Source organism: Pelmatolapia mariae, linkage group LG6 (genome assembly GCF_036321145.2).
Source record: "Pelmatolapia mariae isolate MD_Pm_ZW linkage group LG6, Pm_UMD_F_2, whole genome shotgun sequence".
Taxonomy (NCBI): domain Eukaryota; kingdom Metazoa; phylum Chordata; class Actinopteri; order Cichliformes; family Cichlidae; genus Pelmatolapia; species Pelmatolapia mariae.
This window is the reverse complement of record NC_086232.1, coordinates 8180456-8198751: the sequence shown is the minus strand read 5'-3', so window position 1 is coordinate 8198751 and position 18296 is coordinate 8180456. Positions and strand designations below refer to the sequence as shown.

The window sequence follows — 18296 nt, the reverse complement described above, 5'->3', positions numbered from 1 at the left end:
GTAGTCTGCTCACTTATATGCTTTTACCCACAGTCACACACTGACAATATGATAACACAGAGATGATTGGATAATCAAGTATTACTCGGATATAAGTCCTCTAAATTTTTGTTTATTTTTTTTCTTTTAATGACAGTAAAAAATGACAGTGACAGTCAGAGGCAGCTGGTTAGGTTTTATATGTACATTTACACTAAAGTCCAGCAAAATGACAGATGAATCCCTTTACTGTGGTTTTACATGACAAAGAAAAAAAGGTGATACTCGATAATTCTAAACTAATAACATTTTGCTTCAATGTAATCACAGAAGGAACTCTGTAAAGGTCTTCCTTATATGAATATCTGCACTTCAGAATACAAAACATAAAGAAGGGTGACTCGATTCAAATGATGCAGTTTTATGTTGATTAATTGGTTTCTTTGTATTAATTTGAATTATGATGTCAGTGATGTATTAGCAGAGCACAAAGAGAGCTTTAAACACAACATATGGGTTAAAGGAAATGTAAATACAAAAACACCCAAAACAATAATTTGTTTTCCAATTATTGGATAATTGCAATAATCCAGAGAAATGGAATGAAAAAGCAAAAATCAATAGGTTATATCTGATCAATAGTCCAGGAGAAGTATTGATTCTTATCAATTGTGGACAGATGGATGGACAAGATGAACTAATAACTTTCTATAAAATAAGAATGAAATATATAACTATATATTGTTAATGTGCACTTGAGCAGAAAAAGCAGATAATGTGTTAGTACAAATAAAAATAACTGATACAATGATAATTGGATATTTAATAAGAATGTGGTGAGATTCAAGTGTATATAATAAGTTTTTGTAAATATTTTGACACCTCACATGGTAATTAAGTAAACATGAAGTATTTTTCTCTCAACCTGATTCTCTCATGTTTCACATCAATAAAAATGTGTTTAGGTGTTGACGCCCCCAACTTGTTCTCAGCTACACAGTCATGCTCTCCAGAATCAGCAGACCGGGTTAGCATCACTGCCACAGGTCAGAGTCACTGAAATGTTCTCCTGGGTTTACCAGACAGATTTACTCACACTGAGGGAGACTTTGGAGCATCTGGGGGGAAAACACAGGAAGGTAATTGTAGTTTTTGGACCAAATCAAACAACTTTGTAAGTGTAAATGACAGGCTGGATATTGTTAGTCTGGTTCAATAATTTATTTCTTATTGGAAAAAACAGTAAGCTTTACTGCATTTTTGGGTGGCTTGAGGCTACCCCAGCTATGATAACATGTCAAAGAATGCCAGAATCCCAAAGAAGTCCTCAATCGCCTCCAGGCAATGCAAAACGCAGCAGCCAGACTACTAACTCGTTCTACCAAGCATGTTCACATTACTCCCATCTTATATTCTTTACATTGGCTCCCAATAGAGTTTAGAATTCGCTTTAAAATTCTTGTTTTAACATACAGAGCACTAAATGGCCAGGCCCCAGATTATTTATACAAGCTTCTTATAAAATACACTGCTGCTCGTTGTCTCCGCTCACAGACTCAGAGTCTGTTGGTTGTTCCCCGTACACGACTGAAGACAAAAGGGGACAGAGCCTTTCAGTCTGTGGCACCAAGGCTGTGGAATAGTTTACCACTACAATTACATTTGCTTGACTCTGTGGATTTTTTTAAAAAAGCAGTTAAAAACTTTTCTGTTCAAACAAGTCTTTTGTTGATCTAAGGCTTTTATATTCTTTACATTATTTACATTTGATCTTTTACATCGTGTATAATGTCTATTGATTGTATTGTTTATTTTAATATTTGTGTACAGCGCTTTGTGACTGCCTGTCTGTGAAAAGCGCTTAATAAATAAACTTTACTTTACTTACTTACTTACTAATAGTCGGTCACAGGACAAATGCAGACTCACATTTTAAACACAATTAGTCAGAAGTCTTTGCAAATCATGGGGAATTGACAAAATGTATCAACTAGAGGTATAAGTGTTGTTGAACTACTAAAGTCGTGAGCAAAACCTTTATGAAAATTGATGCATATGATCAAAAATCAAATGAACATAAAGTCTCTAAAGAGAGATAAAATCTATCAGTGAGAGAAATCATTGTTGAATCTGAGAAAAATGAAATTATTTCCACTCACATTTCACATCGATAGAAGTATATTCAGATGTCTTCCTTCCCAAAGTATTTCCAGCTATACAGTAATACTGTCCAGAGTCAGAGAGCTCGATGGATCTGAAGGCAAGCTCTGGTTCTTTACTGAGAGGTGTCCTTCCATTTGTCTTGTACCAGACATACGTAGCTGCTGGGTTAGCTTCACTGCTACAGGTCAGAGTCACTGATGTGCCCTCCATGATTTCACCAGAAGGACGCACTGACACAGAGGGAGGCTTTGGAGCATCTGCAGGAGGAAACAAAGGGAAATAAAATGGTAAAATGATAAATGGCCTGTATTTGTATAGCTCTTTACTTAGTCCCTATGGATCCCAAAGCGCTTTACACTACATTCACCCATTCACACACACACATTCAAACACTGGTGATGGCAAGCTACATTGCAGCCACAGCTGCCCTGGGGCGCACTGACAGGTATACATACATGATATTATTTCCTTCAAAGGCTAAATAATTGACCAAATCAAAAACTCAATGAATCTAATGCAGGGGCTTCTCAGTGAGTAGATGGCGTTAGCGGAGAGATGTTCTCAACCACGTTATCACTTTATGATCAGATCTAGACAAATGACACTATTTAAACAGCCCCATTTCCTAAAAGAAACTAGGCAGAAGTTTACCAATCTGCAAAACCTGTGTCTAAAAACTGTGAAAACATTTCAGAAAAATATTTTTTCATATAAAATTGTCAAGACTTTGAAGACATCATCATGTACAATACATCAAATCATCAAAAGATTCTGAGAATTTTGAGAAATCTCCCGCTTAAGGGACGAGGCCAAAAATCCATATTAGATTCCTGTGAGCTTTGGTCCCGCAGACAGTACTGCATCAAAAACAGGTAACATCCTGCCATTTAGATCACTGCACAGGCTCAGGAACACAGTTCACTGCACCATTCTCGAGTGCAGATTAAAGCTCAATAACGTAATGAAGAAGCCATTTGTGAAAATGATCCAGACATGCTACCAGCATCTCAAGGATCAGGTATCAAGGATTCTTGGACCAAATCTCATTTAAAATGGACTGAGGAAAAATGGAAAACTGTTTTAAAATCTTTTTGAAAACATAGACCATGTTACTTGTTACTATCACTCAGTTCAAAAGCCTTCATATCTAATGGTGTAGGAGAGCATTGGTATCTATGGAATTGGCAGTTTGCACAAAAGATGCCATCAGTGCTGAAAGGTATATACAGGTGTATACAGGTATATACAGGTGTATACAGGTATATACAGGTGTATACAGGTATATACAGGTGTATACAGGTATATACAGGTATATACAGATATATACAGGCGTATACAGATATATACAGGCGTATACAGGTATATACAGGCGTATACAGGTATATACAGGCGTATACAGATATATACAGGCGTATACAGATATATACAGGCGTATACAGATATATACAGGCGTATACAGGTATATACAGCTTTGACATCATTCTCCTACAGTTACTGATGTAAGGCCTTTTACCAGTGGGTGTTGAAAGGCCTTCCAATTGGAGGGTAATGCTAAACCACATACTGAATTGATTAGTTGATAGTGAAAGAGTTCAGGTGCTGAATTGAAATGTAAGACATCATTAAACAAAAGCAACACAATAAAGATAACATCAGGACCAATAAGCAGCTAGAATCCTACATCAGAAAAGAATGGGACAACAGTCTCTTTCCAAAAGTCCAGCAACTTGTCTCCTCAATTCCCAGATGATTATGATTGTTAAAAGAAGAAGAAACGTTACACAATAATAATCAGGGCCGTGATCCAAGGAATTGAGACATGCTGCCATCAAATTTAAAATGAGGGAGTGTTTTTCTCTTAAAATTGTGTGTTTTTCTCATTTTAGTTAGATTTAGATTTCTTTATATGTTCTATTGTAAATAAAATATGGCTTCTTTGTGAGACTTGCAAATTCTGCATTATGTTCTTATGTACATTTTACTCCCAACATTTTTAGAACTGGGGCTGAACGTCAGATCGTCCACAAACCATTAACATGATACAGCAAATGTGGATGTGCACTGAGATGTTTCCACAGTGTCATGAGAGAAAACATTTATCGTTTGCATTTATCATTTATCATCACAACTAAATGGAAGTCAATGATCATGATTAGCTGACATGTGAAACTGTTTTATGTCTTAATTTTAGATGGAATATGTAGAATATAAAGATGATAACAACAGCTGAAACGAATTATGAAGCAGACAGAGATGAACAAAGCAGATGTTCGAGGTTAATCAATTTTGATTAGACATGAACGGAATTTTCAAAAGTTGTTCTTAAAAAACAAACAAACCTGTTTACCCACATTTGACATCAATGGAGGTAGATTCAGATCTCTTCCTCCCCACTTTGTTCTGAGCTGTACAGTAATACTCTCCAGAGTCAGAGGGCTGGATGGAGCTGAAGGAGAGCAGCCGTTCATTACTGAGAGGTTTTTGACCATTCTTCTTGTACCAGGAGTATTGAGCTGCTGGGTTAGCATCACTGCTACAGGTCAGAGTCACCGAACCACCCTCCCTGAATTCATTAGGAGGGCTCACCATCACTGACAGAAACTTTGGAGCATCTGTGAGAAAAACACTTGTGTAAATGATCAGTAATTTGTTAAAATGATGAAGAATTTAAACACTGTAACAGCTTGAAGTCTTTTACAGGAGTTGAACCTATTTATTTTGTTCTAAACAAAGGTATAAGGCTGTAGAATTACTACAGAAATGAGCCGAAGTTTTATGAAAGTTGGTGCAGTATATAAAAATTAAATAAAAATAAATCCTCTGAAGAGAGATTAAATCTCACTGTCATAGACAGAAGTTATTGATGGATCTGAGAGAAATATATATGAAATTATTTCAACTCACAATTCACATTAATAGAAATATATTCAGATGTCGTCCCCACTGTATTAGCAGCTATACAGTAATACTGTCCAGAGTCAGAGGGCTGGATGGATCTGAAGACAAGCTGTGGTTCTTTACTGAGAGGTGTCCTTCCATGTGTCTTATACCAGACATACGTAGCTGCTGGGTTAGCTTCACTGCTACAGGTCAGAGTCACTGAAGTGCCCTCCTTGATTTCACCAGAGGGACGCACTGACACAGAGGGAGGCTTTGGAGCATCTGCAGGAGAAAACAAAGAAAGATGACAGCATTGTATCTTTTTTTTAAAGATCCCCTCCGCATATCACTACCTAATGGTGGTGGAGGGGTTTATGTGTCTCAGGGAACCCAAGGGCTATGTTGTCCAGGGGCTTCTGCCCCCTGGTAGGGTCTCCCATGGCAAATTGGTCCTGGGTGAAGGACTGGACAAAGAGCAATTTAGAAGACCCTTATAAGTAGAACACCAAGGGAACAGTTCACCCTGCCCAGTATAGGGTTACCGGGGCCCCACTCTGGAGCTAGGCCCGGGGAGGCTGCCCAAAGGCGAGTGTTTGGTGGCCGGGTCTTAGTCCACGGGGCCCGGCCGGGCACAGCCCAAAAAAGGAACATGGGCAAATCCTCCTGCAGCCCACCACCTGCAGGAGACGGCGTAGGGGTCAGGTGCATTTTGTGCCAGGAGTGGAGCTCCTGGCAGACCAATCCACTGGGAACGCCTGGCAGAAGCCCCAGTCCACGAGATCTTCAACGCACAGAGCTCTACCTGCATTGTGTATAGTGCGGGTGGAGTGCTGCTAACTTGAACTGAGAAAATTGTTAGGTGGTGGAAGGAATATTTCAAGGACCTCCTTAATCCCACTGGCACGTCTTTTGTTGAGGAAGCAGAGTCTGCGGATGAGGGGGATGACTCGCCAATCTCTATGGGCGAGGTAACTGAGGCAGTTAAACAACTCCTTGGTGGCAGAGCCCCTGGGGTAAATGAGGTCTTCTCTGAGTTCCTAAAGGCTCTGGATGATGTGGGGCTGTCCAGGTTGACACCTCTCTACAATGTTGAATGGAGGTTGGACTGGCAGACCGGGGTGGTGGTTCCCATCTTCAAGAAAGGGAACTGGAGAGTGTGATGGTTGAATTATTGATCAGATTAAAGACAAAAGCTTAGCCACATTATGATTTGATGAAAAAATTTAACAACTTACCACAATATCTAAAATAGGACTCTATGGACAACATGAATCAAAATGAATGTAATGATTTGCAAATCTCAAACACTGACACTCATGAGTTGAAGGTTTTCTAAACGCCCTGTTTTACTCACATTTCACATGAACAGAAATGTTTGTAGGTGTTGATGTTCCCAGCCTGTTCTCAGCTGTACAGTAATACTCTCCAGAGTCAGCAGGCCCGATGGAGTTGAAGGAGAGCTGTGAATCTGTACTGACAGGTGTTTGATTGTTCATCTTGTACCAGACATACGTAGCTGCTGGGTTAGCATCACTGCTACAGGTCAGAGTCACTGAGGTGCCCTCCTTGATTTCACCAGAAGGACTCACTGACACAGAGCGAGGCTTTGGAGCATCTGGAGGTGAAAACACAGGGAGGTAACCGTAGTTTGAATTTCTGACCAAATCAACTAACTGTGTAAGTGTACAATGACACGAGTTAAGAGTTCTGGATGGTGTTAGCAGGAACGTCGACATCCTCAGACACATTATGATATTTCCATACTAATGGTAAACAAGAAATTAAAAGATCAAAAATACAGATACTGAAAATAATAATGATTACCTTATACTGGAGGTTTTATTGGCCAGACATAACTGGGTGACACGCAGGATACAGGCAAAGTCTATCACGGCACAAATACAGACTCAAACATTGACATTTGAATCACCAGTTAAACTAACAAGAAGGTTTTTGGACAGACTTCACAGAAAGGCTTTGACTGACCAGAAAGTTTCAGCCCAGAACCTTATAATAAGTCAACAATGATGACCACTGTATCAACCTGATTTCACCATAAGTACTGACACTTATTTTTTCTCGAGAAAGGGGAATCACAGAAAACTTTCTGGAAAACTGCAGCCTCGAAGGATGAACATGTTAAAAAAATATTTTACAAATTTGATTGAAAAATGTACCTTAGAGGAAATCTTACTATCAGAATCCTAAATGTCAATTTGTTTTCTTAGTGAGGAAGATAAGATAGGTCATATTATGTTTTTAAACTTCATGGAGCCAAGGTGAGGCTTTACTTATCAACAGTCACTGAATCACCAGCACAGAGTCAAAGTCGGGCTCTCCTCTAAGTGACCTGTGACAAGTTTATAACCATAAATAGAAGATGATGATGAAAAGTAGCTTCCATATTTTTAATTGACTGACCAGAACAGCACAGCAGCACTCTGTGCTAAAAATGTAACACAAAAAATAAAAATAACGTTTTATCTTCATTTGCTCTGCTCAGTGAGGGACAGCAGCTGTCTGCAATCATGAAGCAGGCAGACCCGAAGAAAGATGATATTATAGACAAACTTATGTAGAAATACTAACAGACATGTTGAAAGCTGCTTTTGTGAAAATTGTTTGACTTACATTTCACATCAATAGTGATGGATTTAAGTGTTGACCCCAGCTTGTTCTGAGCTCTACAGTAATACTCTCCAGAGTCAGAGGACAGGATGGAGCTGAAGATGAGCTGTGGGTTTTTGCTGAGTGGTTGGCTGTTCCTCTTGTACCAGACATACGTAGCTGCTGGGTTAGCTTCACTGCTACAGGTCAGAGTCACTGAAGTGCCCTCTGTGATTTCACCAGAAGGACTCACTGACACAGAGGGAGGCTTTGGATCATCTGGAGGAAACACAGGCAGACAACAGCATGTTATTAGTTCCTTCAGATGTTGAATTATTAAACAGATCAAAACACTCAAGGAATCTAATGCTACTGGAGCTTCTCAGTGAGGAGATTTGGATGGTGTTATCAGAGAGATGTTCTCATCTACATTATGATGTTAAGATCTGATCAAATTGGACTATTTATAGATTGATGGTGCTGGGAGTACAGGAAAAATTGGTAGATCTTCTAATGACCATAAACATGATTCAGCGAATGTAGATTTGCACTGAAATGCTTATATGGTGGCATGCAAGAAAAAACTAATGAAGAAAATTGAATTTATCATTTTTGAAGAAGTTACATCTGTAAAATGTGTATAAGGTACATTTATTGATTACCTAATATGTGAAATTGTGCTATGCATTAAATTCAAAGGGAGTTTGTGGCATATAAAATGGAATAAATGGAGCAGTTGGACAGCAGCTGAAATAAATTATGAAGCAGACAGAGATGAACAAAGCAGATGTTCGAGGTTAATCGATTTTGATCATATAGGAAGGGAATTTTCAAATGTTTTTCTTAAAAAAATAAACCTGTTTACCCACATTTGACATCAATGGAGGTATATTCAGATCTCTTCCTCCCCACTTTGTTCTGAGCTGTACAGTAATACTCTCCAGAGTCGGAGGGCTGGATGGAGCTGAAGGAGAGCTGCCGTTTATTACTGAGAGGTTTTTGACCATTCTTCTTGTACCAGTAGTATTGAGCTGCTGGGTTAGCATCACTGCTACAGGTCAGAGTCACTGAACCACCCTCCCTGAATTCATTAGGAGGGCTCACCATCACTGACAGAAACTTTGGAGTATCTGGGAGGCAAAACATCATTGTGGAAATGATGTGAAACTGACATAATGTAACAGCCAAAAGTGTAACATTTAAACATATTTTTTTTCTGCAGAGAAGGAGTGTAAGGCTGTAGAATTACTAAAGGAATGAGTCGAAGTTTTATGACAACTGATGCAGTATATAAAATTTAAAGGAGATTATATTTTTAAATTTAAATTTAAAAATATAATCTGAAGAGAGATTACATCTCACTATCACAGAGAGAAGTTATTGATGGATCTGAAAGAAATATATGAAATTATTTCAACTCACAGTTCACATTAATAGAAATATATTCAGATGTCGTCCCCACTGTATTAGCAGCTATACAGTAATACTGTCCAGAGTCAGAGGGCTGGATGGATCTGAAGACAAGCTGTGGTTCTTTACTGAGAGGTGTCCTTCCATGTGTCTTATACCAGACATAGGTAGCTGCTGGGTTAGCTTCACTGCTGCAGGTCAGAGTCACTGAAGTGCCCTCCTTGATTTCACCAGAGGGACGCACTGACACAGAGGGAGGCTTTGGAGCATCTGCAGAAGAAAGCAAAGGGAAATAATAGCATGGTATTGTTTTCATCCAAGGTCAAATTATTGATTAGATCAAAGACAAAATCTAAGCCAAATCATTGAATTGATAATATGAATAAATGACACTATTTACCACAATATCTGAAATGTGAATCAAAATGAATGTAATGATTTGAAAATCTCAAACACTGACACTCGTGACGCCCTGTTTTACTCACATTTCACATCAACTGAGATGTTTGTAGGTGTTGATGTTCCCAGCCTGTTCTCAGCTTTACAGTAATACTCTCCAGAGTCAGCAGGCCCGATGGAGTTGAAGGAGAGCTGTGAATTTGTACTGACAGGTGTTTGATTGTTCAGCTTGTACCAGACATACGTAGCTGGTGGGTTAGCATCACTGCTACAGGTCAGAGTCACTGAGGTGCCCTCTGTGATTTCACCAGAAGGACTCACTGACACAGAGGGAGGCTTTGGAGCATCTGGAGGAGAAAACACAGGGAGGTAACTGTAGTTTGAATTTCTGACCAAATCAACTAACTGTGTAAGTGTACATAGACAGAACTGAAAGTTCTGGATGGTGTTAGCACGAATGTTAACGTCCTCAGACACATGATGAGATAAGATAAGACAAGATAAGATAAGATAAGATAAGATAAGATAAGATGAGATAACCTTTTCTCTCCCACACGTGGGAAATTTGTTTGTTACAGCAGAAAGTTGACAGTCCAAAGTTACATAGCAAAAATTAGAAAAACACTGGAATAGGATAAGAATAAGAATAAGGTACTATACACAACTGTACACAATAGAATATAATACTATATATACACTATACTATACACTATACTATATAACACTATATACAGTAGAATAAAATAGAATAAAAATACTATAACTGAGTAAAATACAACTTTGTCAGAGAAAGAGTATTGCACTTAGTATTACTGTTATTGCACATGTGTGGATGTGTGTGTCTGGTCAGTTGCAAAGTCTTTGTTGTCGAGTCTGACAGCAAACTTATGGCATTTCCATAACTTATATCAAAGTTTACTTCACTAATTGTAAACAAGAAATTATGAGAACAAAATAAATGCTGTTATGAAAATTGTTTGACTTACATTTCACATTAATAGTGATGGATTTAAGTGTTGACCCCAGCTTGTTCACAGCTCTACAGTAATACTCTCCAGAGTCAGAGGACAGGATGGAGCTGAAGATGAGCTGTGGGTTTTGGCTGAGTGGTTGGCTGTTCCTCTTGTACCAGACATACGTAGCTGCTGGGTTAGCTTCACTGCTACAGGTCAGAGTCACTGAAGTGCCCTCTGTGATTTCACCAGAAGGACTCACTGACACAGAGAGAGACTTTGGATCATCTGGAGGAAACACAGGCAGACAACAGCATGTTATTAGTTGCTTCAAAGGTAGAATTATTAAACAGATCAAACAACTCAATGAACCTGATGCTACAGGAGCTTCTCAGTGAGGAGATTTGGATGGTGTTACCAGAGAGATGTTCCCATCTAGACTATGACTTTAAGATTTGATGAAATTGGACTAGTTACATTATTCAGCAGATGTGGATGTGCACAGAAATGTTTATAAGTTGGCATGCAAGAAAAAAACTAATAAAGAAAATTGAATTTATCCTTTTTGAGGAAGTTACATCTGTAAAAGGTGTAAAAGGTTAATATACTGAAAGGTACATTTTGAAAAATCACAAAGTTTTTATCATTTCACTACTTGATGGAAGTCAATGATCATGATTACCTGATATGTGAAATAGTTTTGTGCATTGATTTCAAAGGGAATATGTGGCATATAAAAATGCAATAAATGGAGCAGTTCAGTGATTGACAGCAGCTGAAATGAATTATGAAGCAGACAGAGATGAACAAAGCAGATGTTTGAGATTAATCAATTTTAATTATACATGAAGGGATTTTAGAAAGTTTTTCTTAAAACAAATAAACTTGTTTACCCACATTTGACATCAATGGAGGTAGATTCAGATCTCTTCCTCCCCACTTTGTTCTGAGCTGTACAGTAATACTCTCCAGAGTCAGAGGGCTGGATGGAGCTGAAGGAGAGCTGCCGTTCATTACTGAGAGGTTTTTGACCATTCTTCTTGTACCAGGAGTACTGAGCTGCTGGATTAGCATCACTGCTACAGGTCAGAGTCACTGATCCGCCCTCCCTGAATTCATTAGAAGGGCTCACCATCACTGACAGAAACTTTGGAGCATCTGTAAGAAAAACAGTTGTGCAAATGATCAGTAATTTGTTAAAAAGATGGGGAATTTAAACACTGTAACAGCTTGAAGTCTTGTACAGTAGTTGAACCTATTTATTTTGTTCTAAGCAAAGATATAAAGTTGTAGAATTACTACAGAAATGAGCCGAAGTTTTATGACAACTGATGCAGTATATAAAAAACAAAAAAAAATTTAATCCTCTGAAGGGAGATTACATCTCACTGTCATAGACAGAAGTTATTGATGGATCTGAAAGAAATATATGAAATTATTTCAACTCACAGTTCACATTAATAGAAATATATTCAGATGTCGTCCCCACTGTATTAGCAGCTATACAGTAATACTGTCCAGAGTCAGAGGGCTGGATGGATCTGAAGACAAGCTGTGGTTCTTTACTGAGAGGTGTCCTTCCATGTGTCTTATACCAGACATAGGTAGCTGCTGGGTTAGCTTCACTGCTACAGGTCAGAGTCACTGAAGTGCCCTCCTTGATTTCACCAGAGGGACGCACTGACACAGAGGGAGGCTTTGGAGCATCTGCAGAAGAAAGCAAAGGGACTCAATATCATCGTATAATTTCCTTCAGAGTTTGAATTATTGATCAGATAATGATGAAATCTCAGCCACATCATTTAGTTGATTAGCAAACAACATTATTTACCCCAGCATCATAAATAGGACACTATAGACAATGTGAATCAAAATGAATGTAATGATTTGAAAATCTCAAACACTGACAACCATGACGCCCTGTTTTACTCACATTTCACATCAACAGAAATGTTTGTAGGTGTTGATGTTCCCAGCCTGTTCTCAGCTGTACAGTAATACTCTCCAGAGTCAGCAGGCTGGATGGAGTTGAAGGAGAGCTGTGAATCTGTACTGACAGGTGTTTGATTGTTCATCTTGTACCAGACATACGTAGCTGGTGGGTTAGCTTCACTGCTACAGGTCAGAGTCACTGAAGTGCCCTCTGTGATTTCACCAGGAGGACTCACTGACACAGAGGGAGGCTTTGGAGCATCTGGAGGTGAAAACACAGGGAAGTAACTGTAGTTTGAATTTCTGACCAAATCAACTAACTGTGTAAGTGTACAATGAGAGGAGTGAAGGGTTCTGGATGGTGTTACCAGGAACACATGATGATATTCCCATAACATATACTATCAGAGTTTGCCTTACTAATGATAAACAACAAACTATTGGAACAAATATCCAATTCTGAAAATAATAATGATTGCCTTATAATGGAAGTTTTATTGGCCAGATGTAACTGGGTAAGAAGCAGGATACAGGCAATACAGGCAGAGCCTATCACAGCACAAATATAGACTCAAACATCTGCATCTTTATCAACAGTTCAACTAACAAGCAGGTTTTTGGACTCTGACAAAACTATGCAGACTTCACAGAAAGGCTTTGACTAATCAGGAAGTTTCAACCCAGAATCTTCTGCAGATACAGCCTCTTCGCATTTCCTGCTCTCAGCTGGGTCAGCTAGCTGCCAGCTGCTAGGACTCTCCCTTTCTTCTCTTGGGGCATATCTATTTTCCACTATGAACACTCAATTTCAGAGTGTCATTTGACTTAGATAATCACCTATAGAAGTACCTAAATGCTTGCTCAAAGAGAGTCTTGGATTATTGTGATTTTCTTAGTGCTTTTGTAGGGTCTTTAACTTTTGCAGTGTAAAATGCATTAATGGTCAAACTGCAATCAACCAAACTATTTCCAGCAAATAGTTCTTCATTCATGCATTTCAATCTTATCAAATAAAGAGATCAAATTAAAAATTAAATTAAATAACTTTGAGTAAGCCTGCAAAAAAAATTGCAGTCTTGCTCAAAGATCCAAAACCAGATGTGGAGGTTATGTCTGCCACTTTTACAACAACATTTTTCAGTTTTGTTTGCTGGGTTGTTACTTGTTCAGACTTTTGTTTATACTATGAACAAGTCTTATATTTTTCTGTTAGGTTACAACTGTTAGATTTATGCTTTATATTTCTTTAAACTCTGATAGGTCTTGAGCTGCCCATCACTTATCTGAATTTTGCATAAGAGAGGACAGACTTTCACCTACTGCATGTTTCTAAAGTGCTCTCCAGGCTTTATGAAGGTGTTTCAACGTTGTTCTTTGGACATTGGCTGTTTTTTTTAATCATCTTCAGTCCGGTCCTAGTACCTGAAGGGGAATGTTTTTCAAGCTCTGTCTTGACCTTGCAACCATGGAAATTAAAGTCTATTAGTGCCAAAGCTTTGGGTCCCTCTCCCACAGCAGCATTTCACTGACCTTGTTAATCACCCGAAATGTTTAGAACAGAGCCAGACATATTTCTGGCATATTTCTTTAGATCAGAATACATACGCACATGGATGTTGTTGAGCAATCAGAGTGTTTCTGCCCGCGCATTAATTGCTGGATATTGCAGGATCCAGCAATTTTATGCTTTCATGTTTAGAAACTTGAGTCAGCAATAACTGTCGAGTGCAAGTATCACTTTCTGTCTTCTACCTTGCTTTTCTTGGTGTATGTCACGGCCCTAGCAGGGCCTCCTGAAACTGCCCTTGTGTGGGTGTGGTGGTGCTCTCTCTCTGCCTCCTCCTCTCTTGCTCCACCCCTCTGTCTCTCTCTCACTCTTCTCTCTCCCCAGGACACAGCTGCTGTTCATTGGCCTCGTTTACCACCTGGGCCCAGTCAGCAATCACCTCTCTGAGGTTATATATGCTGGAGATGAACTATATGTGTGGTGGTTTTTCCCCTGTGGCTCTACACCATTTCTCTAGGTGTTGGAAAGGGTCCTTTGTGTGTTTGTCATGCCTGTGGTGAGGAGTTAAGCTGAGTGAGTAGACGGGCTTGTGGGCCCCAGAAGTGTCTCCTTTATTTGTTAGGTAGTTTTTTCCTTTGTTGCCGCGACTGCTTCCTTTGTTTCTTTGCATTATTGATAAAACGGTGTTGCCGGCTCTTTTGGTTAAGATTATTTGTAATAAAACTATATTATATATTGAACACCTCTGTCTGGTTTCCTTTTCATTCCACTCCGGACCCACTTGTTCCCGGTCCCCACACTCACACCCCTAGACCTCTTCGTGGCGACGTAACAGTGTACACAACCTCTATGTGCTGCAAGCAAATATCTATCAGTATTCAACTGAAAGGTTCAATATTAGGATTCTTTCAGAATTACAGAGTCCTTGAACAATTTAAAAGATAAGAAGTTTAAGTGTAACAAGCCTGTAAATGAATGTGTCCCCACACAATAAAAAATATACATGATTATAAACTTCAGGGAGCCTAGATTACCCTTTATTTATCAACAGTTATTGAATCACCGGCTCAAAGTTGGGCTCTGAACTAAGTGACCTGTGACGAATGTTGAAAATTTTTGTGAAAATTGTTTGACTTACATTTCACATCAATAGTGATGGATTTAAGTGTTGACCCCAGTTTGTTCACAGCTCTACAGTAATACTCTTCAGAGTCAGAGGACAGGATGGAGCTGAAGATGAGCTGTGGGTTTTGGCTGAGTGGTTGGCTGTTCCTCTTGTACCAGACATACGTAGCTGCTGGGTTAGCTTCACTGCTACAGGTCAGAGTCACTGAAGTGCCCTCTGTGATTTCACCAGAAGGACTCACTGACACAGAGAGAGACTTTGGGTCGTCTGGAGGAAACACAGGGAGACAACAGCATGTTATTAGTTCCTTCAGATGTTGAATTATTAAACAGATCAAACAACTCAATGAATCTAATGCTACTGGAGCTTCTCAGTGAGGAGATCTGGATGGTGTTATCAGAGAGATGTTCTCAGTCACATTATAACTTTATGATCTGAATAAATGGCAAAATGTTCTAAACAAAAATAAAAGGCTAAAAAAAGCTCTTTTACTCACATTTCACATGAACAGAAATGTTTGTGGGTGTTGATGTTCCCAGCCTGTTCTCAGCTGTACAGTAATACTCTCCAGAGTCAGCAGGCTGGATGGAGTTGAAGGAGAGCTGTGAATCTGTGCTGACAGGTGTTTGATTGTTCATCTTGTACCAGACATACGTAGCTGGTGGGTTAGCATCACTGCTACAGGTCAGAGTCACTGAGGTGCCCTCTGTGATTTCACCAGGAGGACTCACTGACACAGAGGGAGGCTTTGGATCATCTGGAGGAGAAAACACAGGGAGGTAACTGTAGTTTGAATTTCTGACCAAATCAACTAACTGTGTAAGTGTACAATAACAGGACTGAAGGGTCTGGATTGTGTTAGCAGGAATGTCGTCATCCTCAGACACATTGTGACTGAATGATTGGATCAAATTACAGTTCATTTCTGGGAACATGAAGGCCAGTTCAAACTTTCCACCATCACTGTGTCAGTAAAGGAAAGATTTGCAGATCGTCTAGAAACCACAGACAGATGTGTTTTACAGAAGCTTCAATAATTTTTACTTCTTATTGGAAAAACCAATATGCTTAACAGCATGTGTGGCTTTGTGACATATTTCTCTTTTAGTTTGCATTTCTAGGCATACATCAGGGTTTGGTTTGCTTATGTAAACAACAAATGAGAAGAACAAAAATGCACAAACTAAATATAATAAAGACAGCTTTATACTGGAGATCTTCTAGACCAGCTACTGTAGTTAAAAACACTGAAATCAGTTTTATGTAGTAAAGTTCAGATCTTCAAGTATGTGTTGTGAGTAAAACACAGAGAGAGCACTGTGGTATGAAACTGTTCCAGCATCCATGGGACACCATGTTTCATCTTTGACAGATGCAGTTTTCTGGCATTCAGCACAGATCATCTACAGATGGAGAACAGATGATCATATATGTTTTTAAACTTGATAGATCCTAGACTTTCCCTTCATTTTTAGCAGCTGCTGAATCACCAGTCACAGCCGCGCTCTGCTCTATCTGACCTGTGATCAATGTAACAGCAGCTGACTGTAAACATGAAGCAGACAGACCAGAAGAAAGATGATATTATAGACAAACATGTAGAAATATTGACAGACATTTTTTTGAAAGTTGTTTGACTTACATTTCACATCAATAGTGATGGATTTAAGTTTTGACCCCAGCTTGTTCTGAGCTGTACAGTAATACTCTCCAGAGTCAGAGGACTGGATGGAGCTGAAGGAGAGCTGCCGTTCATTACTGAGAGGTTTTTGACCATTCTTCTTGTACCAGGAGTACTGAGCTGCTGGGTTAGCATCACTGCTACAGGTCAGAGTCACTGAAGTGCCCTCCTTGATTTCACCAGACGGACTCACTGACACAGAGGGAGGCTTTGGAGCATCTGGAGGAAACACAGGCAGACAACAGCATGTTTATTAGTTCCTTCAAAGGTAGAATTATTAACGAGATCAAACAACACAGAAAAGTATTTATCATTCTCACAACTAAATGGAAGGCAATGATCACGATCAGCTGACATGTGAAATCGTTTTATGTCTTAATTTTAAAGGATATATTTGCATATAAACATAGAAGAAATGGAGCAGCTCAGTGATCGACAGCAGCTGAAATGAATTATGAAGTAGAGAGAGAAGAACAAAGCAGATGTTTGAGGACAAATATTTTTTTTAAATACATGAATAATTTTTTGGAAACTTGTTTACCCACATTTGACATCAATGGAGGTATATTCAGATCTCTTCCTCCCCACTTTGTTCTGAGCTGTACAGTAATACTGTCCAGAGTCAGAGGGCTGGATGGAGCTGAAGGAGAGCAGCTGTTCATTACTGAGAGGTTTTTGTCCATTCTTCTTGTACCAGGAGTACTGAGCTGCTGGATTAGCATCACTGCTACAGGTCAGAGTCACTGAACCACCCTCCCTGAATTCATTAGAAGGGCTCACCATCACTGACAGAAACTTTGGAGCATCTGTGAGACAAAACACCATTGTGCAAATGATGTGGAATTAAAAGATTTTAACAAGTGGAACTCTAGTGTTTTATTATCAAATTTTTCATCAGAGGTACAGTATAAGATTTTTTTAAGAGAGAAAAAAAATAAGTAAATACAATCTCAAAAAGAAGAGAAAAATCTCACTATCATAGAGAGATGTTATTGATGGATTTGAGAAAAATGTATAAAAATAGTTCCACTCACATTTCCCATCAATAGAAATATATTCAGATGTCTTCCTCCCTAATTTATTAACAGCTATACAGTAATACTGTCCAGAGTCAGAGGGCTGGATGGATCTGAAGACAAGCTGTGGTTCTTCACTAAGAGGTGTTCTTCCATTTATCTTGTACCAGACATACGTAGCTGCTGGGTTAGCATCACTGCTACAGGTCAGAGTGACTGAACTGCCCTCCTTGATTTCACCAGAAGGACTCACTGACACAGAGGGAGGCTTTGGAGCATCTGGAGGAGATATTATCAAACCAATTAATGTTAATAACAACACTAAATATAAGTATTGTAGCTGTCTGTATGTTGTTGGGATATATGAGCAGACCCCATCATGGTTATTGAGTCCTTACAAAATTATGTAAAATGATGTAGTTATGTAGTCGTCATTCCTGTATGTGAGGTGTAGATCACTGATGACAGATTATAAAACACAGGAACATCACAGTGATGTCATAAACAGTAAAATTGTTCCTTTTTTGTGTTCTTGGTGCTTTTTTGTTGTTGTCAAAAAAAAGTTCAAACAATATAGACGTTTGCATAAAATACAGTTACCTAATGCTTCAGAAGAATTATTAACATATTTTACAGTTAGTTT

At 38.9% G+C, this 18296-nt stretch overlaps 1 long non-coding RNA gene across 1 annotated transcript; it reads right to left on the bottom strand.

The window, feature by feature from the left end:
• Positions 1 to 4611: 4611 nt before the first annotated feature.
• Positions 4612 to 6471, bottom strand: LOC135933113 (uncharacterized). The gene is made up of 3 exons (XR_010573683.1): positions 6377 to 6471; positions 5047 to 5304; positions 4612 to 4754 (listed from the first exon to the last, which is right to left on the bottom strand). It is a non-coding gene; the product is annotated as an uncharacterized LOC135933113 (long non-coding RNA).
• Positions 6472 to 18296: the final 11825 nt, after the last annotated feature.